At 38.9% G+C, this 27340-nt stretch overlaps 1 protein-coding gene across 3 annotated transcripts in view; it reads left to right on the top strand.

The window, feature by feature from the left end:
* The window catches only part of ANO4 (anoctamin 4), a 224567-nt gene that overhangs the window by 19906 nt on the left and 177321 nt on the right, over window positions 1–27340 (top strand). Inside the window, exon 1 of one of the 3 annotated variants that reach the window (XM_080595544.1) lies at window positions 10860–12014. The exons of the other annotated variants lie outside the window; for them this stretch is intronic. The gene's annotated coding sequence lies outside the window, so the exon portion shown is untranslated. Of the gene's footprint in view, window positions 1–10859; window positions 12015–27340 lie in introns of those variants that run through there. 3 annotated transcript variants of the gene reach the window in all.

Here is a 27340-nt window from a genome sequence, read left to right as displayed (position 1 = left end):
CGCTGGCGTCAGAATATCTTCAGTGGGATTTGTGCCTTGGAAAACTGTAGCCCTCTTCTGCCTGAGCAAGTCCTGCTGCCTGGCCTCAAGAGGCAGGGAGGCCATGGAGGCACTCATAGCAGGGTGTGCCCAGAAATGCCTCTGCACAGGAAGAGGGGCAGTGCTGTGAGGAGGCACACATTCTGGCCCTGCAGCATCCACGATGCAGATGGATCCATGGCAACACGTCAGCTCATTTCCACATCTGCCTAGAGAGAAATGACAAAAACAGTGTTAAACGTGAACGTGTGCAACGGGCAGGGTGGCTAAGCAAAAGCAAAGGAGAGAACATGGGCACTTGGTTAGCGTGAAATGGCCAGGTGCAAGGGCATAGTGTTGTGCTGCTCTGTACATCCTTCTGCACTTAACGTCTGCATCCAGGTTATCAAAAAAATATCCTGAAGCATCTTTGGAGTTATGAAATACCGTATTGTCTTTGAACAAACCCAGAGGCAGAGAGGCAAGGTGCAGCTCTCGGCTGAGGCCTGCCAAAGCTGAGGAGCTGGATGCAGGACACTTAGCAGACACCTGCATCTTCTTGCTGGAGGGAGGAAGGGAGATGGGGAGCTGGGTGCTCTGCTGCATTGCCAGCAAGCACCAGAGCCTATGTTGCATATCAAATTGAAACCTGAACTTTCAGAATGTTTATATTATTTCCACTGGCTGATAGCGTTCCAGAAGATAATTAAAAATAATAATAATAAAAAAAATCTGTGCAAGTACTTGCATGATCAGGGAAGTTAGGGATTTAATCACATGCATTCAAGCAGGACTGAGCACCTCGTGATAAAACTGAACATCCTGAAACCCAGCAGTCTCCTTGGGAAACCACCTTTCATATGCCCAGAGATGAAAGAGGGGCTCCTACAGGTCCGTCAGGGCAGGGCCCTGCAGCCTGTCCCACCACCCAGCGGGGCAGCTGGGGGCCATGCACCTCTCTGGGGACAGGCTGAGCTGGGACATCAGCCCAGGGCTGGGGCCAGGATCAGGCCCAATGAGGACCCTCTGCAGGCTCACAGCCTGCCCTGGGTGCTGTCCCTGCAAGACTCCTGGTGGTGATCTGCCACCTGCCTTCCTCACTGACCTGGCTTCAGTGTCAGGGTGGTTTTGTGACTGCACTGGTCGAACCCTGGCTGGGATTGGAACACGGAGGTGCTTCTGTCCTCTTTAATTATACACAGACTCCAAATGTCTTTAAACTTAGCAAGATGTGTTTCTGAATTTACAGTTATGAGACTAACTGTTCTGCTGCTTCCAAAAATCTTGCAAATTTTTTTGCTAGCCCCAGGCAATGAAGCAAATGAAATGTGAGGGAGGAATGTGGAAGAAAATAATAATAATTGCTGTAATTATCTGTTTGGCTTATTTTCTGTGTTCCTCAGCTGCTTATAGCGATCATTCCTTCATTTTCTTCTTACATCACATACTTTGCAATGGACTTTTAGTGTAGAAATGTCCATTAATCTGAAGAACTAAACAATTGCTACTTCCAAGGCCATACTAGCACTTCAAATCCACACCTGATAAATACAGAGATGAGCCAAAATAGCAAGTTAGAAAATTGTTGTTCTGAATCTATGGTTTTGGAAAGTGTTAAACATGTCAAAATGTTGGTTTGGGGAATGCAAGCAGTTTTTCTCAGGGTGAGATGGCAAAAGAGAGTCAGAGCATGTCTGGCTACAAAAATCTCATCCTGCTTTCACGACCGTCTTCAAGTTGTGTTTAACATCAGGTGGTAATAGTACTGAAGGTGCAAAAATATAAGAGCAAATGGCCACTGGTACTTCCAAGTATGCACTGGCCGTTAATCAGTCTTTGGTGGTATTGGAGAACTGACGGTGTATCGTAAGCAAGAAGGGTTTGTTTTGTTTATATTTCTAGTCTCACTTGCCCAATTATCTCCTGTACTGTGCACAGGATTTCCCTTCACAGTGTGCACATGGGGAGTTGCAGATGGAGCGTTGTGACATATCATTAGTGCCAGCTGGACACGGCTGCTTGCATGGTGCTTTACTGCTGTCTTGCAAAGTAATCATCACCGACGTCAGCAGTCTTTTGACCCAATGTTAGTTTCATGCAGTAGCAGGAGTAACAGTTTCTCGTAATAACAGGGGAAATTTTATTGGTTTTATTTAGGTATGAGAAATAGTTTTAAATGTCTGCTGTAATGGTGACCAGATAGCTGCAGAACACAAAAGCCATCATATTAACAAATTCCTTAAAAATGGAATGGCCTGGATTGAATTAAACCATCACTTTAGAAATAAAGAAGTTACGTCTCTCATTGCATTCAGGTAGATGATTCATTTCTCCCTTTCTGTATCTCATTTCTAGATGTTCTGTATCTTTCTTAAAATGCGTACCTTCCTTCCTGATTCCAAGGAGGTATATGAATTTAAAACCTTTTTATCAAGTCAGTTGTATTACTTGCATTGGCATGCCTAAAGAGTATACCAGCCTTTAAAGTGGATAGAAAGTGTTTGGCAAGGAACCTGTTTTGCTCTGCGGGGGCTTACATGGTCTGGCCAAATGAAGGAGGTGACTTGCCCAGAAGCAGGGAGAATGGCAAAAAGCATCTGACTGAGGAATACCCATGCCCAGCATCAAAGGGCTTAAGAAATTGAGCCTTTCCAACTTTTTTAATTTTCCAAGTTATTCAAGTTGCAGAGAGATTCTCATCATTCTTACAGCGTTGTGAAGGCACAGATGGGGAGATGGAGTAAAGTAGAGGAGGACATTGCTGTCACGCACTATCAGGTAATGCAATGGTTAGCTTCCTGCATGTGAAAAAGGTTCTGAGACATCTTATACATGAAAGGAGAAAGGGCAAGCTGAAATCTTTACCGCTTTACGGAGTGCACCTTCTGTCTGCTTCAACAGAGAAAGCTGCAAGTTCAGGAAACAGATAAAGCCAGATTATTATCTTTAAGTAATACAACAGATATTTTTTTTTTTCCACCAGGGATAGTCATGTCCCAAGAATCTTCTTCCCTTGCATATGACTTACTGGTCTTTCAAGAAACTTGCTTAGAACCTAAAGCAACATGAATCCCTGATGTCAATATAAATTCTTTGTAGATACTAACAAGGACAGGCCTGTTGGGCTACATCTGGATTTTCTTCCTGACTCTTTCTGTTGAGTTGTGTAGGACTTCATACTCTTAGCATGAGAAGTATAAGATGGCACATGAATGTGTAGCTGTCTTCCACATTCGCAGCAAGCGTCCAAGACTGCGAGACTGCACTGATTCCTGATCCTTCCTACAAATGAGAAGCCGTTCTAGAGTGTTGGTTTTTTTGTTGTTTTGTTTTGTTTTGTTTGTTTTTTAAATTAAAAACAACAGCAATTACAATGAAAATAAGAAAATTGTGAACTGTAGGCTTACATACACAGTGGATTTGGATGTATGCATGGGGAAAATAGGTCTGCAATTAAAATTGTGAGTTCAGGAGAAATTTAGTGAATAATCTTAATCAGACAGAGCTGTTGCAATGTCAATGTTTTTTGCTTTTGTGTTTCATTTGGGATATATTGAAATTTCCCAAACTATTTATATTTTTGTTGTCATTGTTTTGTTTTTCCCTGGACTATTTATAGTTTGGTTGCTTTTCTTTTTCCAGATTATAACTTTAGGCATGTGACAGTGCTCCCCAGACCTCCCTTACTTGTCCTGCGTCTCTGAGCAGCAGCACAGTGATTAGGTGCAGGACCCTCTATACTGTACGTTTAGCTTCTTTGTGCCCTGAGCCTATTGGCTTCCCACCAGAGAGGTGTTGAATGTGTATATGCAAAGCACAGTGTTACACTACAGACATTCTCTTTTAAGGTCTCTCTTCCAAAAATGCATTTTGAAATTTTGAAAACTACTTGTCAAAATACTTTTCCTTTTTTCTTTTTTTCCCTGCTTTACAAATTGTGTCTAAATAAAGAGAAGAAAAAAATCAATACTGGGTTTCATAAACCCAGAACTAAATAAAGCACTTCCGTCTGCTTCAGTCAAAATAGCTTTCACTGTCCCAGAAAGATTCTTTACTTATGTCAGAAGAACCTGTAAAAATAATGCTGACTCTGATTTGAATCAACCCCCTCCCCCTCCCCCCCAAGTAATTCTTCAGTTTACCTGATAAGCTGAAGGAAGAGTTGTGTTGACATCTTTAGCCTCTGGTCTTCTTTGACTTTCTATGCTGGAGAATCCACAATAGTCTAAAAATATTAAATTGTTTATTTTGGTTCACAGATTTTCTTATCACATGTAGACAAAGATGAGTAAACACAGGCAATCTATTAAGTTAATCACAAACATATTCATTTTATTGCATTTTTCCATTATATTGTGTCTTATGTGTATAGTATATCATTTATTTCTTGGTGGGGAGCCAGTATTTTTCAGCTCTTTATAAAAGATCTCTTACAAGGGGATACAAGCTGCTATTAAAAGGTTTTGTTGAAATACTCTTGTCAGTGGCTGGCAGTATTTGACTGTGGCCTACAGTGATGTATTTGGAAGTATAGTTCCAACTACAAGAACTACTTCAGGATTTCTGTTTTCATTTCCTCTTGCTTTTGGTAAAACACAGTTCCAACAGGATTATTGATTGTGATATTTCCAGAATTTCCTTTTTTTACATTGAAAATACATTAAAAAAATAATCTCACGTAAGTCACAAGAGAACACTTATAAATAATCCCATTACTAAGATAAAATTAAAATGTTTCTGTAGAAGAGAAACTCCTTTAAATTTTGATTAAAGAACTAGAACATGGGGAACTCATCCCAACCTTAGTAGGCATGGCTGGCTTTTAAAAGGTCATCGTTAGGTGGAGTCAGTTTCCAGAGTCTGATCAGCCAATTTTCAAAACTTCAGTGCCTGAAATCCCAGTGAGTACTATGGGGAGGGAATGAGGCATGGAATGCCTCTTGTGTTTGGGATTTCTGGTTTCTCTTTTGCTGTTAAATATGTTCAGGCCTTTTATTGTGATATGTGTATGTGTGTGTATATGCATCAGTGGTTATGACTGAGCAATAAATTTTGCAGTTTTATTTGTATTTAAGAGAGAGTTCTTCAGTGTCATACAGTAATTTAGGTTAGAAGGCATCTCAAGATGTCACTCCAGCCCTCCACTGAAAACAGGACCAACTTGTATCATCTTAATTAGTTTAGGATTCGGTTAGTTCAAATTAGTTTCATACCTTTGAACGTGGAACAGTAGACTTCAAAACAAGAGTTAATAAAATACTTTGTTGTTTCATGGAGATCTTACATTCTCGGTCATTTTTTATTATTTTAAATGATTCTTTATATGAATCTCTTAAAAATAGCAGTGAAGGTGCGAAGCATTTAGATGCTCAGCAGCACTTTCTAAGTTAATATTGTAAAGTGAAATGCTTGTCTCTCATGTGCATGTCTGCACGTGTATCTCCTAATTGGTAATGTTCTTGTGTTTGCCTCCACATGTTTGGTGGGCTGGCATACTATCCTCTTTGGCTTGTCCACCAACTTTTGGATCTTGAGCAAGGAAGATGATCTAGCTTCTGGCAGTAGAAGATAAGTGGACCTCAGTTTAATCCCCTATTGGACAGCCTGTCTTCTTAGTACTGTGGTTATCTGTACTAGGAACTAACATACAGACTGGGCTTTTTGAGATTATGTCTTTGTGTATTCTAAATCATTGTTCTCCAATGACTCATCCTGGAAAAGTCAGTCTTTTTTTTTTTTCTTTCAAATGAGCAGCAAACTTTTTTGTTTATTTACAGTAAAAGCACAAAGATGTGTGGCAAAATAACTTCAGCGTTAAAAAAAAAAAAAGCTTTTTTTTTTTTTTTTTTGGTCTGGATTATCTCCTGACCATCTGTTCTGGGTTTACTGTAGATAAGAGGATAAATGCTTTGTTTAAAAGAGAGATGTAATTTTTATGGCCTATTATAAGTTTGCTTTATTGTTAGGAGTTTAATTTTTTTTTTTAATTAGGGAAATTAGAAATTAATAGAATATTATGCACCATTAAAGTATGATCTCTGAAGAGTGCTGTAACTGCTTCTTGTGCTATCATACTTGTGTTTTGATATTGTCTGTAGGATTTTTACATTCCCTGATTCTACCCACTAGTTTTGGCTTCAGGCTACGTGGCTGTGGGTTTTTTTTTGTTGTTTGTTTGTTGGTTTGTTTGTTTGTTACAACCTTCTTGTAAATGCATTAATAAAACACATAATTTGTACTTTAAGAAGTATTACATGTATAATTTTCTTACTTGATTTATAGAGAGTCTTATTCTGAGGTCCTGAGGTAAAAAACAAATGTGATACTATAGATGGTAAAACTGGTAATGGTATATTCTTTGTATAAGTTGTATCCCTCATCTGCCTCTCCATAGCTTTGATCTTCCGGAAGTAGTTGAGGCGGTGGGGGGTGGAGGAAGAGACCTTCTTATGTAGGTGGAAAAATATTTATGGTTAAATGTTAGAATTTATGTTTTTGTTTGACAAATGTGGGTGCAAGCCTATCCCCTTTTCCCACAATGAAGCTATCTATCAGAACTTTTTATATGCAATAACTAGAAAATTCTACATGACTGGAAAAAAATCTGTGAGGGGAGTTTACCATTATTCCCTAGATAAATTCCCTTTACTCAGTCTCTAAGATAAAGACATGGATATTACAGATTTTTCTGCAAAATTATGTTTTAAAACATTGTTTTGTTTTGTTTATTTGCTTTTTGTTGGTGGTGGTGGTTTGGTTCGTTTGTTTGTTTTTGATGAACTGCTTTTCTTCCAGGGATTTTGGCTTGATCATTGAAAAGTTCAAATTTTCTTATTCTTACAGAATACATCTTACAAACTCTTTATTTAGAATTAGAGGTGGCATACACAGCAGCAGTGGTTTCTATCCACACAGTCTTGTCAGTTACTTGTACTGCTTCCCACCTGCATTAGATTTAAATTTATGTGAAGGAAATGAAAATCTAGATGACAAAATATTCTCTTCTTTTCCATCTGGTTATTTTTGGTATTTTTGGTACTTCAGAAATTGCTGTATGGATGATTTTAAAAAATATTTTTTTAAAAAATTCAAGGTAGAAAATATTAGTGGTCATCTTGATTTTTCATTACTGGCATTTTGTCTTGAATTCTGTCATGTTTTTCATTTTTCTTTCCTTTTTATCTGCATGAGCAATTCAGAATCTCCTTTAACAAATTCCTAATGCTACATTAGGAACGTAGTAAAATTACATGCGTGAAATTACATGTGTGAAAGCTTGTGAACTACTAGCTTTCACTTTTCTAGAAAACAAGGATAGATAAAGTTTCTCTCTGGACTGATATTGATACTTCCTGATGCATTGTTAAGAGATTTGAAAAAAGGAAGTCATTTTTTTACAATTAGGAATATTTTATTTATCTGAAAATCATTTAATAGCATTTAGTTTATCCAAGTAAGGGACATTTTGAAGAGTGAAGTCTTACAGTTGTAAAAGAAATATTTTTCCTTGCTGAGGAAAACATCAAATAGAAAAAGAAATGAAAAAAAAAAGAAAAAAAAAAAAACAAAATATAAAAAAATGCTATTTTGAAAGCCATGAATATTAATATGCAATACAGTAGAAAATAGATATGGTGTCTCTTATAGTCAGGAAAGATTTTACAGTACACTAGGAATTGAATTTTTACTTAAAAAGTGTTGGTCTGTCTCAGTTCTTTTGTAGAAAGCATAGGGTAGTCTGTAATAATCTTAAAAGCAGAGAGATTCAATAACTATTCCTGTTTTGCCTTTAGGAGAAAAAATATCATAACCTGAGATACTTTGCTGCAACATTAACTCGATAATTTTCTAACTAGAAACCACAAAGCAAATTGTTTTAGACTCAGCAGAAAGATATCTTATTTTAATGTGTTTTAAAAGAACTGCTTAAATTCCTACCTGACCTAAAAAAAAAAAAAAAAAAAAGGAAGATCGATTGCAAAAGATAGCCATCGTGCTAGGCTAATAGACCAGACAGTGTCTTGAACCTACCAAGAAGATGACTAAGGAGAGACTTTGTCACAGTGCTCAATGATCAGTGTAGAGGTTAAAGTTTTGATAACTGAAAACACTTCAGTGTAATGGATTGTAACAGTTACAAAATGGAAAATCCAAAAGTTGAGGGATGTTTGAACTGGGCATTACCAAGTACTAATTTTCCTTAGTGACTGTCACCCAAGACCAAATTAGCAGAAACTTTTCTGCTTTCCATTGCTCTTGTCAAGCACCTCAAAACAGGGCACCAGGGTTGTGTCGAATCCAATGGAGAGGTGAGGTGTCAAAGCACTCTTAGCAAACGGGAGGAAAGTTTTATGCATTCTTACATTCTTAATTATTATTTCTTTCCTGTCTGCTTCATTTAATTCAGAGCTCGGAAACCTTCTGCATGCAGGAGTGATCCTGACGGCTTGCACTGAATCAACTGATCCAACACTTGCACTGAAACTACCCGCTGAAAATTTTAACATTGAAATTTGTTTTATTCTTTTATACTCAGTTCTGCTTCTTCCCTCTCCTCTGTGCAACATTCACACAGTCAGCTGTTGAAGGGCACTGCAAAGCTAGGACCTGCACGCTGGCAGAGTCCATCACCCCTCTGCCTTCCAAAATTTTTCATTTTGAGCAGCTGGCGGATCAGTAGAGGCTCCAGTAGTGAGACCGGAGCTTTATTAAATCCTGGGTATCACATTTACCTTCTGGCTCAGAAATGTTGGTTTGAACTGTTGTTACATATGTTGAGGAGGAATAGAAAGAACGTCTCTGAACCACCCAGTCCTGAGTTTGTTTTGCTTTCTGGACAAATATGTAAATAGGTAGGATAAAACAAACCTCAGTTTTGATTGACATCACACCCTTGGCTTTCTTTTACAGAAACAAACAATCAAACAAAAAATGACAAAGTTCTTCTTTGCTCCTTTAACTAGATGTAGAAGAGCAGCTAGTTTCAATATGTTTTTCTCAGGTGGCATTGTTCTACTGGAAGAGAAGAGAGCATTAATTATCTTCTTTCTGTGGACATATATGTGTTTTTACCCCCATTACTCCCTATCCCTGAAATGGTTTGAAAGATAACATTTAGGCAGGTTGCCAGTGCCCCTGGCCCATGGTTATGGCCTCACTGACCACAGTTCCTGAGGATTATGAAGAGGACCATCTGCAAATAAAGGGGGAGAGGAAAAATCAGGTTTCCAAAGGAATTTACTGTCATTTCCTCAGCTATAATAAAAGGCTGCAAAGAAATTGGGATCTTTTGTTCACCAGAAATACGGATTCTGCACTAAATCCACTCTGAATATCTATCAGAGACTTCTTCCAGATTCTTGAAGGTGGCCTCAAAAGGAACTTAAACCTGAATTACCTGAGTGCTGAATCCTTTGCTCTTAGCTGAAAGCTTGAATTAATTGCTCTATTGGCCTTTCTTCGTGCCTTTTGGGTTGTTATAGCTGTCACCAGAGAGCGTCTGGATGGCATCACGGCAGCTCTTCCTGCTTCTGTGGGCAGCTTCTTCTGGCACCTCACGTTTACATGGGAAAAGTTGGGGAAAGACCCTGCAATCCTTTCTTTTCACAAAGATTAAACCCAAGTTTATTTGTTAAAAGACTCACTGGAAAATGTTCGTGGCATTGTCCACTAAATTCTGCCCGTGACCTTGCTTTCTTCTCTCCAGAGCTGTTGTGCCAATGTTTGGTTCTGTATGCATCTTTACAGGAGAAAAATGGAATTGAGAGCTTTGTTTACAAAGGATTTGTCTCTGATTTTTCCTCTGTGTATTGCCTAGTTCAAGGCTTTGTCTATATAATGTGGGGGGAAAAGCATTATTTTTTGGCAGTGGAATGAATATTAAAACGTGACCTTAGGGGTGGATGTGAACAGGCTTTCTTCTGTAGTGGGTGTCTTGAGACACTTTTTGAAGGCCTCAGTTTCCTGATAATTTTCTGAAACAATAACTCACCTTCTTTACCAAGCATGTGGTGTGTCAAATAGTAATCTTTCTGCTAGCATTGCAATATGTTTTGAAAACCCTCTACCGGGTTTAAATTTATTTTCTTGTACTGTTTCCTGCTTTTTATTGTCCTCCATTCTATATTGGATATATTTTTAATTCGGTTGTTATGTGTATCTTCCTACGTGCATCTTTGTATGTGGTCATTTCCCCTCTTATTTTTTCTCTTGAGGAGCTGTCCTTCACCAGTGCTTTCTATTTCTCATGCAAACTTTATCTTTTTCTGTTTTATTTTATTTTAAATCTTGGTTATGACCAACATGGTATGTCAACCTGGCATTCTTCTATGGCAATCACTGCTGCCTAGTAGTGGAATTTGTATTCTCCTTCATTATATTCACACTTTTAAACATTTCAGAACTGACCTGCTGTATTAAGTTGGACTTCAGACTGTTAGCTTAGACTTTAGGCTGTAAAACCTCTGATTTTTGTTTATTTATTTTATGCCCCAATCCATTCCTCAGTAGGTTTGTGTTGTCGTTGCATGGCGTATTTTACAAGTATGAGACACTGCACTGCTGGGAATGCTTTGAGGTTCATTTTTCTCTCATTCCCCCATTAAACTACATGGCCTTTTCACCTTCTGAAAGGTGAATATCAGCTGCGATTGGCCATTTAAAAAACATTTTTAAAAGGTGAACATCTAACCTTGTGTGTCTACCAGCAGACCATCTGTTTTAATTAAATGCAAATTGCATGCTGTATTTATGTCTGCTCCACTGTGGATGGCATTGTGCAGTAGGACCAGCAGAATTTTTCCTCATAGTCAAATGAAGGCATTTATATTTTAGAAGCAGGAGCATTCTCTGGAAGTTGCAGTGCTTGGCAGCTTTAATATTGACTGCATCAATTTTCTGATTGGTTTGTTGGGTAAAATGCCATAGAACGCTTTGTATCCCTACTTGCATCCCTATTGCAAACTAGGTTGAGGTCTGTCTGTGTTTGTTTATAAAATGTCCAATGGCATGGTAGGTAACAGCACAAACATCTAATGCTGTTGTCATTTGAGGGGGTTGCTGGAGGAGACCTTGGTTATATATTTTGGGGGGAATCTGCTGCTCTCAGTGTTTCATGATGACATGTCAAAAGCAGCACTGGCTTTTACAAGGCAGTTCACAGCAGCGGATCTGTGCTGTAAAATCTCTGACAGATTTCTTTCTCTTCCAAAGAGAAACCTTTGAAGAGGAAGGAGTTTAATGTGTGTTTATATATGGAAGCTACTGGGTAATAAATTGTAAAGTCAGATAATGCTGGGATTCAAGCTTCCAAACTTTTCCTGCTTTTGTACTATTGCCCAGATGTAGAAAACAGCATATCAGAGCAGCAACCCAGGAAAAACCTCGTAGTTTTCAAAACACAGCTCCTCGGAGGAGAAGACGCAGTGCAGGGAGACTGTTTGTGTGTGGGCACGGGAAAGCTTGCAGGGGTTAAGCAGCAGATTACCCTAAAAGTCTTCTTGTGCAAGCAGGGACCGCACCAGGCTGCCGTGCTTTGGACAACTGTCACGCTGGCACAACTCGGTTCCTCTGATTGGGTACTCCCAGGCACTGATTGAAAATGCTGATGCCGTCTCTACGCTCCTTTCCACTTGGAGGAGAAATCTCTTTCCCCACCCCCAAGCCCACCTCTAGCATGTAAGTAATGGTGAGAAGATGAAGATGAAAGCAGTGCAGCCTGAGTGACTGGAGAAATACAGCAGTCTGCCGTAGCTGCAGTGTTATGTAGGAGTCGTCTTCAGACTTGTTACCGTAGGTTTTTCAGCACAAACTGCTTGCAGGTTTCGGAAGGCTGTGAAAGGACTTGCCATTGGTGCGTTAGTGTTTTCTGTGTAGCATCATATTGCCTTGCTTTTCCCTGGACAGCTGTGTTCAGAACTTCATGTGGAAATCTTTCTATTGAAGAGAGATAAAAAGGATCCTTAATCTGATTCTCTTTGGATCTTTCTATTTTTATGGTAAGTGCCAGCATGTATTGGCTGAGCATAGCTTTGCTGCAGTGCTCGTGCTCTCTCCCTCTTTCTCTCTCCCTCCCCCCTTCCCCCGTCTGTTTTTCTCCCCCTGTGTTCTTAGATAAGCCTCGTGACCTTCACTCAATACTAGTCATCATTTTCATCTACTTCACAGCAGATGTTAGCCAACTAACATACAAGTTTTCTCTTGATTTTGCTCTTTCCCCTCTCCAACCCGGGGCTCTGAAGTATTGATTGCAATCTGAGCGCTGCCTCTTTGTCCTTGAAATGGGAGGCTTGAACATTGCTCGCAATTGCCCGTGGCAGCGATGGGATAAGGTTTTGGGGAACCAGAATGAAAGGTTGGGTAAAGGTGTGACTCATTTCTGTAGGTCTGCACCTCTGTGCTGGAAGGGCACAGAAAGCCCCTGCTTAGCTAGCCATCTAGAAAACTCTGAAACCACTCAGTGTTCAAGTGTGAGGAGTACATGTGGTTTGTGCCACTGCTTGTTACTGGCATAGGAAGGACCAGCTTTTTCAGCATTTTCAACATAAGCCTATGTCATCAGGTGCTTGTAAATTGGACCCATTGCATCTTACAAGTGCAGACTGGCTAGGATGAGAAGTTACAGCATAGGCAGCCCAATAACCCTGGTCCCTCTCTGATCTATACAATTGCAAATTCTTAGCCTTTTGAAGTGCTTTTACAACTTTGCAGTAGAAAAGAAGTGCATTTAAATTAAGTGTTTGAAAATCTGGGCTTACTTCATCCATGCTTTAAGTCATTTTAACAGCTCTGATTTTGTAATTAAGAAAGGTCATTATTTAATCTACAGTCAACTGTGCCCTTATATATCCTTTTTGTTCTAGTTTGTTGCATTAGATTTAAAGTACATGCAAATATATTTCTTCTGATAGATAGATATATTTCTTCACTTTCAGTATGAGAGCTGCAAATATATTAACATATGTTATATGTTTCATATTGTGAATCCATGATCTGGGTTGACTACGCATAACACTTGCACACTGCAGGAATAATAAGACTTTACTAAATCTCCAAAGGTCTGCTGAAGGCAGGCATGTAACACCGGATCAGACTCATCCCAGGCTGATCTGCTTTCAAAGCAAGGCAATGAGGTGATGTGTTCGCATCCCTTTGTTTTACTGAGGTAGGATAAGAGTAAAGCTTTTGTTCTGTCTTTGCATTGCCTTGGGTTTAAACAAGAGAGATAATGATATCTGGAAATTGTTTTCATTATTTAATGTGTCTTACATTGTGGCTTAATAACATAATTTTTCTGGTGATTTATTCTGTAATTCAGAAGATACTACTTCACTTGAACTGCTTAGTTCAGCAGAGTTTGTGTACCTCCTTCCCTCTCCCAAATGAGTAAAAACTTTCAAACACTGCAGTTATTTTTGCACCCAAGTACAGAAAAGAAATGAAGGGTATTATGTCTTGTTGTATCGATAAGTGCATGCATTGTGGGCGGGAGGACACTCAGGGATCAGAGCAGGACACGCTGTGCTTGACACCTGCAAGGGGCACTGGGGAGAGGAGGAGGGCTTACACAGATCTGCAGGTAAGGGACTTCATGGTGCAGTGAGGTACCTGCTGCATTGCCTCCAGGGGATAAAAAAAGACATGGTAGGGGCCAGCACATAGCCCCAACGTCAGTGGCCCAAGTCAGCTGCCTCATCAGCCCATGCGTCTTGGCATCACGCTGTACCCGCTGGTGCAGCAGATCTGAGACCTGTTTCCCGCCTCAGTGATCTGTGAGGACATGCTGCAAAGCTGCCTCTCCTGCTCTCTTGGCATCTGTACAGCTCAAACAACAGCCGTCCCTAAAGCAGTCCTCCCCACTGTCCGTAACAAAAAGGCTTTGGCACCCTGTGGGGTCTGTGTGTTACTTAATTTTATTTTATTTTATTTTTAATGGGTAACAAAGGTGCCTGTGTTTGTTCTCTTCCCGGTTCAATAAGTGCTGACACAGTTGCAGCAGCAAAGAAACTTTGGGTTGTGAAGTAGGACCGTCAGTGGTCTTGTTAGCACACGTGCGGAAACAGTCCTAAGTGCCTGCAGGTCATAGCACTGCTTTTGGGAGACCAAGTTTAGTCTTCTCTGGATTAAATGTAACGAGTAATTATGTTTGTACATCTGCATGTGGAGCTGTTTACTGAGCCCTTTTGTTCCATAGACAATTATTTTAAACTTTAGAAGCAAGGGGATTTGCAAAATAAATTCATAATCTAAATAATTATGAACATCAGTTAAGTATGGTATGGCGTTTTATTTTTTAAATGCTTATTTTTAAAATCTGACATTCCCATACTTTAAAATTTACATTCTTACCTAACATTTAATCAAAAGGACTATTTTCACTTGAAAAAATGACTCATGTCTAAAAGACTATCTTATAAAAGCAATTTTTTAACCTAAATGTATAATCACATTTGCCTTTTTCAGTAAAAGTTTAAAAGCTGAAATATGTGAAGCAATGCGCTTTCTGAATAGTCATGAGGCAAAAAGAAAAGGAGAAAAAACAATAATCTTGAAGTGTTTTTTTCCAGTTTAAGCCACATGAGCTTGCAATGGGATGTTTATGTTTGGAACCTGATGTCTGTGTGATGCAACTGAGATGACTGCACCTAAAATCTGCCAGCATATCCTGTTGCAGACTCAGGGCCTTAAAAATAAAGATGCAATCTCCCATGAAAGCATTGAGAGGTAGAGAGAAGAGTGAAATCCCCCAAATAACAAGAAATCCAAGTAGGTAGATGTGCTTTTCTGTTCTTAGGAATCCCACGAATGCTCAGATACAGGAATGCATGCATAGTACTTCCTTGTTTCACAGCATGGTGTCATGTTAATTCCTTTGCAAAGAGTGTCTAAAGACTGCATAGAAAACAACTGCAGGGAAAAAAAAAAAAATCAGCTCGGTTCCTTAGCCAGCCAAAATCACCCAATGGTCTGATGAAGTCACTGCACTATTTTTTTTTCCTGTGTATGATCAGTATGCATTCTTCACTTGATTTGTCCATAGAACCAAGTTCTTTAAAACTTTATACTGCACAAATGCTCAACTGCTATATAATTTTATGTTGCAAACATAAAGGGGTACATTTTGCAGAAGGCTCATTAATTTTCCATAAAATTACTACAGTAGTTTTATGTTTTCTATGTACTCATATCCTTTCGGAGAAAACCTATGCAGTCAGCTGTTGATTATCACTGGTTGAAGAATGCAGGGGGTGGATTAACCATACCCCAGCTTCCTTCTGTGCCCCAGACTGGCATGGGACACTGGGCTGTGCATGATGCAGAGCTTGCATCATCAGTACCAGGCGGTGCACTGGTTAGTGGTTTTCAAAGCTCATTCTGAAAACTGTTTACAAATGTTTCCAAAGGTACTGTACTACATTATATTTTTATAGTGTTCATGTAATTACACGTTATAACATATATTATAGGCATATATTACATGATATATTAATTGTGGTTTTGTATGGTTGCTTCTTCATCCCTACCAATACAAGGACCTTAACAGGTGAGCTGTCTTCAGTCCAGGTGCTACTGGATGCAACCTGGATGCAGTGGATGTCCAGAAGTCCTGTGCTTGAATGCTGTGCTGCATAACCTGTCAGGAGAAGTTCGGTGCTTTGGGAAATATTTTACAGGTTTTATGTGTTGTTTGTTTCCTCTGTGCCTGTGTGGAAGGTTTTGTTGGGCATCGTTAAATGTGCCTAACACATCTTCTGTGGATATGTTGCCCTCTAAGTAGGCGCTTGCACTCTATGCCTGTCAGATCTCAGGGCATCACTTTTTCTCTGTCTATGCAACAGTATAGCACTTGTGTAGATCTGTCTGACTCTTCCTTGGAACTGTGGGCTTTCAGTTCATGCCATTCAGGTTTGCTCATGTACAATTTCTGCACAGGAAATACCAGACAGTAAGTTGAGAGGTCTTCTGTATGTTAAAGAACTTTTTCTTGCATAGCATAAGTCACAACCATGCCATTCCAGATTCAGTGGAGCATCATTAGGCCTGCTTATTCTGGGAAAGATCAAAGAACTGAGACATTCCTGAGGGACCACTCTATCTTATAGGTTTCTTCACATGTTCAGACACATCTGAACATAAAGTTTAATAAGAAATTGTAAATTGTTTACTTTCAAGTGACTCTGGAAACATTCATAGCCTTTTTTGGTGGAAGGTGGGGAGAAGGCAAGACTACCTAAAGTTGGGTCAACCAACTTTAAGTGATCCTGTTCTGGTAATCTGTGATATCTCAAATCAAGAAGTTTACATTGTTCTGTTTGCAGAATAAAATGAAATATTAATCTGGTTAAAAGTTATGGGATAGCTCCTCAGTATCCCAGTGGAAGGGATTTTCGTACTGGAGCATGTTAATGCAAATGTTCAATCTCTAAGAACAACACCTCTGAATAGGATGAATATCACTGAAGCTTCAATTAAGTCCCCTAACAGGAGTGCTAATAGCACACAGCTTTCTGCACGTGGATGGATTTTGCCCTAGGAGAACACAAGTCAGAGAGAATATTTTCAGGAAAGCCTCATGTTTCTGTAGAGCAGAGACAATGGGATTAATTTCTAAGAGCCGAATGTAGACACAATGCTGCAAGGCTCATCTCTCAAAATACCTTCCCTTTCCTCTACCACCTCAGAAGGAATTACAGCAAGCATGCCTCCAAATCCAGCCCTGAGAGAACTCTGGTCCCCACCAGATGGTAAAGTCTGAATTTGATTCAGAGATTTCCAGACTCTGCACTTAGGATTTAACTCTCCAAAGGCAGGCTTGCTGTCCAAGAATTTTGCACAACTTGGTCATGTGAAAGCCCATTCTACCAATGGATAAATGTATTGTTTATTTGTTTGTTTTTTCTTTATTTATTTATTAAATAAACCCTCTGAATTATTCTGAATGCACTCTCTAGAATCACTTCAGTACTGGTTCTCTTTGTTCTGGTGGTTAAGTGTCAGATCTGAGCTAGCAGGTCACCCATGTGAGATTACAGCCAGCAGAACAAGTGGCACCAGTCTTGCAACATGAAAAAAATAAAAAAAATTTTGAACAGTCGATATTTAGATGACACCAAGAAGGATTAGGGTCGTGTCATGCTGGCTGTAAGTGTGATCTAAAATCTCTGGATTATGAAGGTATGGATGCTGATTGTAGCAGGTTGGCTCCTCATGCTGTCTGCATCAGTAGAATAGTAGAAGTTAAAGATTCTAGATTGTGGTTTGAAACACATCTAAGATGTCTATCCCAAATCTCCTAAAGGAGCCTATTCCAGTTCGATGTGAAGCTAGGAAGAGAAGCTTCTGTATAATTTAAGCTATCTGTAGGTTTAATATCATCACTGCTGATAGATGGGTGGTATAGATGCCTGTTTCAGGATAGATTTTTTTTTTTAACTTAATCCATTTGCTCCGGCTTGTAGACCCCTGCAGTATTGATTTTAATTCATTGTTTTATATGATGCTTACAGCAAGTTATTTTATATGGTGCCTTTAAATATAGAAAAATGATTGTGCCCCCCTTGTTTTTTGAAGGAGGAATTTAATTAACAGAATTACCTGGGAAGAGCAAGACTGAATCTCCTCTGAGCCAGGTTGCTGTAGGGAAAAGCTAGCCTGGGTATGATCTATTTTGGATCTCCAAGAGATTATTCCTGTTTCAGTTCTTTTTCTTTGTCAAAACTGTTTTTCATGAAAATTAGTCACAATATTCCGTGCCATACTGGAATCCTGGAGACTTTTTCTAAACAAGCTTGGGAGTTCTTGGAGAATCAGTTCCTTTAAATGCAGACTGAAACCCAAGGCTTTCTGAAGTGCGTTGGTATGTCTCTGTGTATCCTGGCAGACCCGTATCCTCTCCATTTTGTTTATCTATCCCCCAGGCTGGTTTTCTTTTTTTCAAGAAACAAGACCTTTTCATGTTTGTGCTCCATCTTGCTATGTATATCACAGTTTTCCCTTGGCACATACTTCTTTTGCCTTTTAACATATTGGATTGCCTTCATATTTTTCTCATTTTTGGTTTTCCTTTGTTGGATCTCCTTTGTTCTTTATAGGGATGATATCAGTGTTAGTTTTGGGGTTGTTGGTTGGTTGGTTGGTTGGTTGTTCTTCATACTGATTGTCCTCCTACAAGTGTTTTTTTGTTTGCTTTTTGTTGTTGTTGTTGCTTTCTGATGTATTAGTTGCTGCCCTATACTGTATTCAGTTCAGGTAGAGTCCTTCTCTGATTCAGGTCCTGGGAATCAGCAAATATTGTGTTTTTCCAAGAGACTGTTAAGCTTGTATAGAAAACTGGAGAACAGGAGACAGCCATAGGCAGGTTTAGCAAGACAAAAGAATTGGAACCTAAGAGCCAAATGAAATGGCAATCTCATTAGCATGAATCCTGTTTTCCAGAATATACTAGAAAAATAGCATATTCCATAATTATGGACTCTCGAGGTCAAAGAGCCATAATGAAGAAGAATTAGGCAATTTATACTGACCAGAGTTATTTCAGTCTTTGAGGATTAAAGCTGGCAGCACTGATTTGGTTTATGCTCAGTGTTTTTGAGGCTACTGCCATAAAAGTTCTTTATTTTAGATAAGAAGGGGAAAAAAAATTGAAGGCTGTCCTGCCCTCAGGAGAATAAAAAGAACACCTCATCTGATTTCCTATTGTCCCCATAGAAACACCTGCAGTGTTTGATTTTCTAACCTACGTCATTTAAGTAACAAACTCTTCTAGAAATAGATAGGGAGAAATTCCTGATCCCATTTAGATTAAATCCAAGGTAGTATAGTTTCCACCCATACAATTATTTTTGTTTCGTGTGGTGCCGAGTGTTGATAATTATCCCCATTTTTCTCTCTCTGCATCTTTCTATAGACCACTGGGTCAGCTTAAGTTAAGAGGTTCTTTCTAACTAGTCACACTGAAATTATTGTTGAACCATGGCTAGACTCAGGAGAGGTCAAGAGGTAGTAACAACATACCACATGGCTAAAATCAGAACAATGCATTTCCTTTTTCCTTTGACAATATAGAATTTGTGACGTAGACTTCAGAAATGCCTTGGCAAAAGATTTGATAACCCTCTGCTTCAGCATGCTTCATGCAGCCTATTTAGTTTACATTCATAAAAACAATAGGCTTTCAATCATTTTTATTACTATATTATGGTTAAATTCTGGCTATACAACTTTTGCAAAGCTTACATGAACATTTAGTGCCCCATGGTGAAGTTGTTCCTGTAGCTTAGTATTGCACTATTGTCACCAGAAAGAACTCTGCCAACAATCTAAATGCTCTTAAAAAAACCATATTACTTTAGTTTTCTTTTAAACTAACAAGCAGTGACACTCAATCATTTTTGTATTAGTACTGAGACTTTTGCACATTAGCGTACTGCAACATAATTTATTTGTGAGAAACTTCGAGGTCTTTGCTTTCCTTTAGGGCTAAAACTCAATCAGATCAGTGGTCAGGTAACTTTCTCTGCTGTTTTAATTCTTCCTCCTCTCTTTCAACTTCTGTCTCTGATCTTATTTCTTCTAAGCCTCCACTCTGTGTTTTGCTATTTGCTGGACATGCTGTGTCTTGACTCACTTCCAGGTTCTACTCCATTTCCCCTCCAGCATTTCTTCTTGCTCCTTCTGTTCTTTACCCACTCCTGAAACCTATTTCTGTGTCCAGATGTCCCACTCACATAACAGTTTTTCCTCTCCCATTTCAAGTTCCAAGCTGTGAAAAAAACGCACCCAGTCAGACCTCTGAATTACAATACTTCAGCAGTGCTTCTTGCGCAGATTAACGTTCCTTGCAACAGCAATAGCAGATAATGATTTCCCATTAATTGTTTGGTAAACGATACAATGACAGAGTTAAAGGTCACATTATGATGCAGAGGCATAACAGAAGTGCAGTGTGAAATTTCAGTATGATAATCTAATTTCCTAAACTCAAGGAAAATGTCAGAAATGAAATTCAATACGTGTTACAATGAGGATGCATGGCAGGCCTCTACTTGTCCTCACGCTCCTCGTGTGTCATTGTTTGCTGAAGGACGCCTTGGCTCATGGGTTACATACAAAAGAGAAACGGTGAGGAAAGGGAGATGGGTTTAGGATATTTGCTTCACGTCAGTCCCAAGAGGGAGAGGAGCAGTAGTAGGGAGATAGTGTGATGGATGTGACACAGATTCACTCAGTTCCAACATTTTCCTAAGGTCAGGTTGTGATGACAGAAACTTTGTAAATCCAGGATTTGCTATGAGCTTTCTGCAATCATATGACATTTGTGACAATTGCTGCACAGAAACTTGTTCCTTGTCAAAGATTTACATCACCTGCTCAAGATCATATAGAAATTTGTGTCTTTGTTGAAACCAGGGCTCATGCCCGGCAGGCCTATTTTTCCACAGAGACAGTACAGGGGAAAACGGGAGTTTCAGAATAGATAAACTACATTCAAATAGGCAAGGTAAAAAAAGAAAACTTATTATCTTCTGGCTTCTGAAATAGATAAAAGTCCTTAGAGATATTTTTAACAGAAAAAAAAAAATGTAGTTACAGAATTTGGAGTAATATTTAGGGTATTTGCTAAATAATTTTCATATCACTGCTGCTTGTCATGGCCTGTCTAAACATTCCCAGTTGATTGCTTTCCAGGGCATATCATGACGTCTGGTTAGATTTTTATGTGCTCTGAAGCTCTCACTTGCTGTGGTTGTGGTGCACTCTGTGCTAACTGACTTGCAATTGAAGTGGTGTTTCTGCTTCACTGTTGTCAAACATATGTCCTCTTTGCTTTATAGACTCCAGGGGAAAACTATGTTCTGAGGCCACGCTGTTAGCTCTTAGATCTTTTGAACTGCATTTTTTGAAACATCTGTAAGCCTGCTAATAGATGTTATGCCTCAGATATGGCTTTGTGAGTACTGCAGTGCATTCTTGGGTGCTAGCATTGCACAGTCTAGATATATTTTATTATACTAAAAAGCATGGGAGGGTGCAGAATCAATGATTTGAGAATTAATAAATGTCAGAATTTGGCTGCATCTATGCTTTATCCTGTAGATTTTAGTCATATGTTCACATGCAATGTTTTTCATAGATATTCTTCTTTCTTTTTATTTACCTTGTTAAGTAGTTTGTCTCATGTTATAGTTAGTGTGTATGATTCAAACCATTCCCCCTTCCCACAAAAAAAGAATAATCTTGTTAGATGTATTTTTCTGGCCATCACCATAACTTCTGCTAATCTCCAGATGGCAAATATTTTTTCTTCATGGGAACTATGACTTGCCATATTATTATTTCCCTTGTTGTTGTCGGTGGGTTTTATTATTTTATAGATAATGAGCTGAGATTTCACATGAGAGTGAGAAATGTCCATTAGCTTAGGCTACTGAATTTGAAATTTTGAGGGAATGATTTTTTCCATGCCTTTAGCACATTTTAGCATTTCATATAATCACAATAAGGCTTAAACTGACACCAGAGATATGCTTACTGTAACTTTGATTAGGTGTTATAAGCTGAGTATTTGGATAGCGGTATACACCCGTCAAAGTCTTTAGTTAAGAGCATTGAAAGCAGAGGTATACAAGTACCTCAAGATAAAAATTCCAGTTCTTCAAACCCGAGACAAACATTTCTCTTCATGCAGATTCAGACTGCATTTCTGTATGCAGCTTCCCCTCTGCTGAGGGAGAGTCCACGTGGAGCTGACGATTATCTCAGAAGTGTGTCCCAAGTACACAGTGAGGATAAAAATTCTGTGTGGTCAGGAATTAAAACCTGTATCATATTGCATAAGCACAAAATGCTGAATGTATTTCACAGAGCAGCCTTAAAACTGGCATTTCTTTAAGTCTGATGTCTTGATATTGCTAACTCAACTCTCCTTTGATAATAGCACTTTTAACATGTCAACAACTAAATATTTTAAAAGACAATGTAACATCCAGGAATTTTGTCCTCTGATAGTGAGAAAAATGTTGGACATATATGGAGGACAGATATTTAAGAGCTTTTCTTCTTCCTGGGCATGAGCATACTGTGGAGTCAGCCTGGAGCTGCACTCCTCGTTCCCTAGACAGAGCAGTCACAAGGTGGGAATTTATCTTCATAATGTGTTGAGGTTTGTATAAAGGTAGAAAGTATCCTCTGCTGCCTTTCTACCTCACCATCAGGGTTGTTCTTCCTTTCTTGCGATGTGGTGTGGCTGCTGCCCAGAAGGTCACAGGAGTCTTTGCTCTCTTCCTGCTACTGCTGCAGGGATTCCCTTGAGCTGTAACAGGGTTAAATTGGGGGGCGGGATTGGGGGGGGATAACAGGGGGCGGGATTGGGGGGAATTGTCCTTGTTAAAGTGCTCTTGAACACAGCAGAAGTGTATTTTCATCCAGTTGTCAGGAATTAACAGCATAGGAGCATGGCATGGTCAGGGCAGGGGAGTCTTTAGAGTATTTGGATGCCAAAATCCAATAACCCTAACTGCACGTGACAAACACTATTTCTGAAGTTTTTATGTTGTGAAAATTTTGGGTGGATTTCTCATGACTGATTAAGGTCTGCCTTAATGGGATAATGAGCATCTATCAAATATTAAATCCCTGGTCTAATGTACAGAAGATATATATATGTATATTTTGGCATACCAAAGTACATGTCTTCTTACTTGTGTTGTCATAAGCAACTGAGTATATTTTGCTGTAGAATTTAATAAACCAACCTACAGTAAAAGCTGGAATTTATTATTTCACCCAAAAGATTTTTTGACAGATCTATTGTTGAGAGAAAAAAATGTAGCCTATAACATTTAGTAATGTTATTTTATTTTTTTACTGTAATCTCTCTGTCTCTCTAGCTACAGATGCATAGATTTTGATAACATACATCTTCAAATCTTTGAAATTTACTAGTGCTTTTTGGTAAGTAAGATGTTATAAAAGAGCCTGAAACTAAAGTTCTCCCTCTAAATTTCAAGCAAAGTTGCTTTTAAATGCTTCATAGTAAATGTCCCAAGTCAGCAAGAGCATCTGAAATTTTGAGGAACCTCTGTTTGTATGTGCATGGTTAGTGATTTTATAGTATATTCACTGATGTGATTAACACTTTAAAACTGCCATTTTAAAAGAAAAATCAATCTTGATTAGCTATTATGTGAGCATAAATTCTATCTTTACAGTTTTGGCATTATATGTAAATCCAATTAAACTGTGAAAATGTTTTCATTCCACCTCATTAACATTTTTAGTAAGGGCATAATATAAATAGTGTAAGTAATAATTGTAATCGGTCAAATCCAAAACTCCCCAAGTCTTTTTCTGTCCTGTTGTAAGTGCTTTCAGTAAAGCGGCTAAAACTTCACTTGTGCACCCTTGAAACTAACACAGGCATGGCTGTGTTTCAGAAGCTTTGCCAGAGGGTCTGGCCTGTGAGCCAAGGTTATGGGAATGCAAATTTTGAGTGAGAAATGACTCTTAAATGCTGCTGGAGCGCAGTTTGCAGGGAAATGTCACAGCATGGCATCCTGCGATGCCTGTGGCTTTGTGGCACTTCATCACCTGCGCATTTCAGTCCCAGTGCAGGAACAAGAGCTGCATTTGATGCATGGTCCCAGGAAAGAACCTGCCCCTGTTTCTACCTGTTGGGCCTCTGAAAATTGCGAGTTAAATTTCCCATGCTTTAAAACAATTTCTTTCAATAGCTTTAGAGATTGTTTCTGGATTGAGACACAGTAGATACATCGTGGACTTAGTACACTTGGTAGCTGAAGATGAAGAATTTCAAAGCTAAGGAAATGCAAGTGAGGATGCTCCTTCAATCACTGTTTATCACTTAAAATAATAACTTGAATGTATCATAAATGTTTTTACATGTAACCACACGATTGTGTAATAAAAATACAGTCAGAAGGTGGAGGCATCCATTTGCATAAATAGAAACATTGAGAGCAAGATGGTACGTTCAGTTACTCCACAGGGCAATTTTCAGGCAGTAAGTACCTAATTTTGTGTCAAGGAAATTAGAGATTTATTGATTTCCATGGAGAACCCTTGGTTTCCCACAAAGACCGTTTCCTTTCTGCACAGCCAAGCACTTAACAGTTGATGTAGAAAAAGTCAGGCTTGCAACCTTCAGTACTTTTGCAAAGGGTCACTTCTGTGTTAAATTTCACATTTTGGGAAAGTGGAGAAGTTTTACATTACTCCTCTAATGAAAAGTCTAACACACCAATAATGTACACTGTTAACTGTAAAATGCTGAGCACTTTGGTACAGTGTTAATCCTTCTGGATTTAGTATTGCTATTTTGCTGAGCAAGCTCAGACTTCAAGTGGGATGAAATAATTCAGAGGCAGGTGCTTTCAATAAATGGAGTCATGCAAGAGGCACTGCAGAACTTCTGATCTCATATAAGAACATCAGCAGGAATTGATGTAATTGAAATCTTTGGTGAAAGAGGGAAATAGAATCTAGTGGTGCAGTTTGTCAGGAAATTAATTATAAGTAGAAATGCATGCTTTTTTTTTCATCCTGCTTTTGCACCAGGGTGTCGCCTGGCTCAGGCAGAAGCTGCTGTTCAGCTGCAGTCAACAGAATCCCTCAATTAGTGATAGCTGTCTGGAGGATGTTAGAATAAATTTGCAAATAAGCTTAAAATTCAAAGCCTGATTTGGTGTAATATTGTTGATTGTAGTCACATCTTCCTCATGGAATGGTATCTGTTTTTATGAAGTACATTTTATTATTTTGAAAGTTTTAGTAAATGGCCCATACAATTGAGTCATGGGGAATGAGTGAAGCAAGCAAATTAAGTTTGTTCCAATTCCTACTTATTATATTAAGCACATCCTTTTTCTAGTTTTGTCCCCCTTATACAGACTGTAAGCACTTTGGACAGAAGATTTTTACTTTTATTTTTTAAAGCACATAATGTCTGGCCCCTGATATTATGAGATTCTGAATGCTGTTGCAAACCAAATAACGTTGGCTGCACTGTGCAGATTTTTAAGCTCCTAATTTGTTTTCTAGGCTGTTTTGGATAATTCTGATATTTATTACAGAGAAAGCCCCAAACAATACAGAGGTCAGCACACAAACCTACCAGTGGGGACAGGGAGCACGTTCCTCTGTGTCTGCTTTGGAGAGTGGGCTGTTGTGTTACAGACAATGGGCTGAAAGTCTTTGTGGAGATGAGAAGCAAAATATCCCCTTGTTTCCATGCAACTTTTTGGCCAGTTCTGGTTTGGAGTGTTTGAAGAGGAATAACTCTGTAGAAATGAATGGCAGTAACAAGTGGAAGTGTGAACGATGAGAAGTAGCAGAGTTGAGTTCACCTTGCACAGTTCTTGGTTTGGAGCTGGATCTTACCGAGGATGTTCAGGAAACGAAGTAGGTGGGAAACAGGCAGGGAGTTTTGCATTTCTCTTGCCCATGCTGTGAGGATAGCTGACAGCTGTTAATTAGCACTCACTCTTGGTGATGATTGGGTCTCAGTCCATCACTCTGTGATGTCATCCATCTGTCCTCCAGGAGTCTCTGGGACCCCTCCTAGGTTAAGATGCAATTCAGCCTCCTGTGCAGCCCTGGAGGCAGGACGCTTTCTGATGCATACCAGCAGTGTCTGCACTGAGCAGTTACGGGCTGCAGGGAAAGCATCAGGCCAGGAAATTCAGAAGTGTATGGTTTTGGTTTTAATTAGGCCTTTCTATTTTTCACGCTAGGAAAAGGAAGAAGGAAAAAAAGAAAAAGGGAAAAGGAAAAGGGAAAAAAAGAAAAAGGAAAAAAGGAAATTGAGTGTTTTTTCCCTCTCTGCCTCCTTTAGAAAGAGATGTGGCTTTTTGTGTTAAAGGGGAATTGAAGGGCAGAGAGCAATGAATTGGGATAGGAAGCATGTATAGCTTTAGCACAGAAAATTTGTAGAAGAAAGTATGAGGATAGGATATAGTATACTGAAACTTGTTCACTGCTGTGAAGCTCTAATTTTACTTGATACAATTTTTTTTTCATAAACATATTCAAGCCAGCACAGAGAAATAAATGGTGTGTATATTCATACCATAATCACAGAAGACCCATAGATTTCATGGGCTCTAAATCCAGTATTGAATTTGAAGGCTAAATTACTAGAAATTAACAATGCCTTGCTTAAAGTTTATAGAATGATCAACTAAGAAAAGAAAATAAATTCTGTTTTACTTTAATTTTTTTTTTTTTGAGGATCATTGGATAGAAAGAGCCTGGAATAAATAAACAGATTAATTTGCCAATTAATTTTTAATGTGAGACATTCATTTGCAGACAGAAAAAACTCCTTGGTTCCAGCTAGCTGATTCCCTGGAACCATTCCCTATGGTTCCCATAGTCGTTTGTATTACAGTTTCCAGGAGTTTCACATGGGGCAGTGCCCAATTCAGGTTTGAAGTGGGGAGTGTTTCTTGTTGTGGCTGAACTTGTGAGCAGCCAAGGACTGCCCCTGGCTTGTTACAGTGGAGTCTCTGAAGAGCGTTTAAGGGGATCATAGTGTTCAGGAGATTGCAAATGAATGAGCTGATTCTACCATGACATGAACCAAGAAGAAAGGTGTCCATCTAGAGCTATGGATGCCAAAGATGCCCAGTGGGAGAGTCAAGATACTTCTTGAAAGCTCACAAGTGAAACTACCTTAGCAAGTGCAAAAGCGTTATTCAAACAGGGCACCTTTTCCTCTGGCAGTCTCAGTGCTTATTGGTCCTACGAAAACCAGCATTCGACTTGCATGGTATTAATTTAAATAGAGTAAACTTAAGTAGTATCATGAGGAGCCTAAGTTCATTTTATTTCTTAGTCACTGTTCAACATTATCCATAATAACATTTGGACTGTATCTCTTACTTTAAGTCTTTCTCATTTTTATACTGGCAGTTGTGAAAATAAATATGTAGGGATAAACCTGACACTAAAAAAATGTGTTAAACAGCATCAATAAAAAAAATATTTTCTTCTTCCTTCCCATAAAGAGCTCGAAGAATCTAGAAAGGAGTTATACATTTTTATGTCTCTTTATGCAGTGAGTACCCTAAGCACACCAAAAAAGAGAGAAATGTGGAAGACAATTATGCAGTTTTTAAAAGTACCACAGTTGCCACACCATGACCTCATCACAATCATAATAAGATGGTATAAAAAAAAATAAAACATAAGTGCTAGTTTCAGGATGATGGCTCTTACAAATCAACAAAGTGAATGTTTTTAAAAACCTAGATTAGGTGACTTTTGGTTCTGTAACATCTCACAGAGCACTTTTGATTAAAAAATA

This window comes from Anser brachyrhynchus (assembly GCF_964034855.1).
Source record: "Anser brachyrhynchus genome assembly, chromosome: 1".
Classification (NCBI taxonomy): Eukaryota; Metazoa; Chordata; class Aves; order Anseriformes; family Anatidae; genus Anser; species Anser brachyrhynchus.
The sequence above is the reverse complement of the archived record's forward strand: the minus strand, read 5'-3'. Positions and strand labels throughout refer to the sequence as shown.